Consider the following 4,454-nt stretch of genomic DNA (forward strand, 5'->3'; position numbering starts at 1 on the left):
ATGTGCTCACAGCCAGAAAATATAATCACAATTCGCAGTTAACATAAACTCACGCACAAGAAAAATAGATTCATGGAGACTGAAGAGAACTCTGCTCTACTGTCAGAGTCCGCATGTTTTGAACATGAAGCTGGTGCAATTGCAGGTGCATATGGAAGCGACAGCATTGAAATTTACAGCAAGGAAGATCGACCTTAACCAATGTACAACTAACTGGACCATCATCAAAGGACAATGCACTTACGGGTACCAACATTGCTGATCATACTGAACAAGAACCACAACAGAGTACTCCTCACTGATAAACTAACTAGTTAAAGATCACTTGCTGCTTACTACTACTGGTTTACTGGTACTACTAAATACTAACGATAATACCAACTATGTTTGATCAATGGATCAATTAATCGATGGAATATGAGCTCACGATGGCAGCGACGGATGGTTGTGAATTGCGATGGGCGAATTTGCATTGCTGGTGGGCGGCTGGGCGCTGGTTGGAGGTCAGCGATCGTCCGGCACCCGGTAGGACTCCGCGGTGATCTCCGATAGCCACGCGCCGGGGAGTAGCATCTGCGCACGGGAAATTTCACGGAATTACACACGGGTCCCTGGGGGAGGGGCGGCAGGGGCTGCAATGTAAACAGGGAATGGAGGAGCAGGGCAGGAAGGGCACGGGCGGACGGACTCACATCGAGCTGCCTCTGCACGGCGTGGGGACGGCGGCGCGGGCGGCGGCGCGGGCGGGCGCCGGTGAGCGCGTACACGTCCTCCTCGATCTCGTCGGCGGAGAGCGTCGCGGAGAACCGCGGCCTGTCGAGCGCGTCGGCGCGGACCAATCTCCGCTGGGACGGCGACGGCGACACGGTCGCAGCGGCCGCGGCAGAGGGGGACGTGGCGGGGCGGCGTCTCCCGCGTGCGCGCCGCGGCCGAGGGCGCGGGGTAGCCTCCTCCGGGGACTCCTCCTTCTCCTCCTCCGCCGCGCCAGTGCCACCGGTGGGCGGGGGCGCCCCCGCCGCCGCCACCTCGCGGAGGCCCAGCAGGAGGTCCTCCCTCACCTCGTCGAGCTGCTGCGACGACGAGCGCCGGCTGGCGGCCGGGGCGATGGCGTCGCCCGCGCGGTTGACGGCCGCGCACCGCAGCACGCGGTGGCTGCCCCACGTCTTGAGCGTCGACGACGGGAACGACGACAGCGCCCCGCGCCGCGCGCTCGAGGTCGTCGTGTCCGACGCCGCCTCCGCGGCCGCGGCCGCGCCTCCCTCTGCCGCGTCGGCGCCGCCCTCCGCGGCGGGATCCGAGGCGGGCAGCGGCGGGGCCGGCGGCTCCGCCGAGATCACCATGGCCGGGGGCGACGTCGCGCCGACGCGGCCGGCAGTGGCGGCGGCGGCGAGAGGAGGAGGTAGGGCCTGCGTGGACGTGGTGAGGAGGATGGACGAGAGAGGAGTTTTGGTTCGGCGACGGAAGCGTGGGGCGGAAATGAGAAATATTGAGGAATAGTAGGCGTCGTCCCACCAATAAATAATGGGGCCGTGTGCGGGGGGCATTTTCGGGCTTTTAATCATTTTCTGCGCTCTTTTTTCCTCTTTTGGGATTTTTTTGCGGGATGGAAAGGCGCGTGTGCTTTGTTTTCCGTTGATGTGGACTCTCTCAAGTGCTAATAACATTTCGGCAACTAAAATATTTTTTTCTAGGGACATGAGCATTGTGAGCCAACGATTGATTTTTTTAACATAATCCAACGGTTGATTAAAGGTTACTCGAGAAATGAGCTTTATTATGCTGGTTTTGTGTTGTTATCCTCTTTTTTTTAAAAAAAATAGTCCCTCCTTCTTAAATTAGGATGCCTATAGTATATGATCAAAGTCGGAAAAAAATAAAATTTGAGCAACTATTTACAAAAAAGACAACAACACCTAAAATTTCAAATACACATAATATGAAAATATGTCTCACGGGGATTCTAAAAATATTGATTTGCAATTAAAAATGTTGATACTTTTTTCTATATAGATGATCAAATTTTTAGAAGTTCGACTTTACAAAAAAATTATATGTATCCTATTTCAGGAAGGAGGGGGTAGTAGTGTAGGCTAGATGCTAGAGAAAAGAAAATCCTCCTCTATCTGTATTTACTTCAATGCTTTCAATCGGGTTTAATAGTTATACTACTTCATTCAATAAAGATGTGCGTATCTCCTTTTTCATTGATTCAAAGATTTAGAAAATATCTTTTCATTAATTGAGAGATTTTTACGCGGTGGTATTACGACCAGAAACGGGAACCGTGTATTCAAATCCAACCATCAAATAGATAGTCAACTCGCCTTGCACTTGCTGCATTTGCCCTTCTTCTCAACCGCTGGCAGTTTCCATTTATGAGTGAATTTATATGGTGATATAATATTACTTTATAAATATAAAATTCCTCGTCAAATGTCCCATCTACTAATATTTGTGTCGATTATGCATGATTAATTGTTTCCGCTCATTTTCATGCGAGCATTTCTCAACCATTAGTTTTTGTTATGATTTTATTATTTTTTCCTTAGCTTTGGTGTGTGTTTAGGTGTACTGGAATTTGTATGAATAAAGCACGGCGAAAATTTGATATATGTATATGCAATATTTTTGTTCATAATTGTTTTAACATTTGAAAATATTTTTTTCTTCTGATATGGGCATATAGTCCCAAGATCAAGAGTGAATTTTCAGAATGTTTCCGGCAAAACAAAAAGAAGACTATACTATTAACTCGAGTCTAAATTTGTAAGTTTTTTAAGTAACAATGAAGGTGTCGTAAACTACAAATGTAGCTCGGGCTAATGTAAGCCGTTTTTGTTTTTGAAAATGACATTTTCAGGTTCCAAAATACCTTTGAAAAAAGGTCTAAATATGTTGATACTGATGTATTCTATCAACGTGCAAAATCTTAACCCAAAACACTATGTATTTTAGGTCACACAAAAACAACAAAATCTATCAATTCCTGTTGGAGATATGCCAAGAGGCAATAATAAAATTGTTTATTGTTATATCTTAGTGTTCATGATAAAAGTTTACATCCCATGCTATAATTTTATTAACCGGAAACATTAATACTTGTGTGTTTTGTAAACATAAAGGAGTCCCTAGTAAGCCTCTTGTTAAACTAGCTTATTGATTAATAGATGATCATGGTTTCCTGTTCATGAACATTGGATGTTATTAATAACAAGATCATATCATTAGGTGAATGATGTGATGGACATACACCCATAGTAAACGTAGCATATGATCAAGTCATTTAGTTCTTTATGCTTCTAGCTTTAATATGCATAGTAATTTAATTCTTCGACCATGAGATCATGTTAATCACCTACACCGGATGGATGCCTTGATGACACCAAACACTACTGCGTAAATGGGTTGTTATAAAGGTGGCATTAAGTGTTCGGAAAGTATAGGGTTGAGGCACTTGTATCAATAGTGGCATTTGTCCATCCTAATGACGGATAGATATACTCTGGGCCCTCTCGGTGGAATGACATCCAATTAGCTTGCAAGCATGTGACTGGTACACAAGGGATATCATATCACGGTACGAGTAAAGAGTACTTATCGGTAACGAGGTTGAACTAGGTATGGAGATACTGACGATCAAACTTCGGATAAGTAAAATATCGCGAGACAAAGGGAACTGTTATTTTATGTGAATGGTTCTTTCGATCACGAAGTCATCGTTCAATATGTGGGAGCTATTATGGATCTCCAGGTCCCGCTATTAGTTATTGATCGGAGAGGAGTCTCGATCATGTCCGCATAGTTCTCGAACCGTAGGGTGACACACTTGAGGTTTGATGTCATTTTAAGTAGATATGGAATATGGAATGGAATTTCAATGTTGTTCGGAGTCTCGGATGGGATCCAGGACATCACGAGGAGTTCCGGAATGGTCCGGAGAATAAAATTCATATATAGGAAGTCACTTTCCAAGTTTGGAAATGATCCGATGCATTTATGGAAGACGCTAGAATGTTCTAGAACCTTCCGGAAGAAATAACCATGGAAGGTGGAGTCCCGGATGGACTCCACAAACCCTAGACCGGCCAAAGGGGAAGGTGGAGTCCATGGTGGACTCCACCACCATGGCCGGCCATAGGGGAAGGAAAGGGAGCAATCCCACTTCCCCTAGGTTTCACCCATATGGAAGTTTTTGAGTTGGACTCTTATTCGGATTTTGGGCAAACCATTGGGGGTTCCACCTATATAAAGAGAGGGAGAGGGAGAGGGAGAGGGCTGGCCATGACTTGGCCGCACCACCCAAGGGGCACCAAGGCCGGCGCCCAAGAGCACCCCCTCTCCCAAACCCTAGCTACTCCCTCCTCCTTCTTCTCACGCGGTGCTTACGACGAAGCCCTGCCGGAGATCTCCACCACCACCGTCACCATGCCGTCGTGCTGGCGGGATTCCGAGGA

The sequence above is a fragment of the Lolium rigidum genome, chromosome 6 (assembly GCF_022539505.1).
Source record: "Lolium rigidum isolate FL_2022 chromosome 6, APGP_CSIRO_Lrig_0.1, whole genome shotgun sequence".
NCBI lineage: Eukaryota > Viridiplantae > Streptophyta > Magnoliopsida > Poales > Poaceae > Lolium > Lolium rigidum.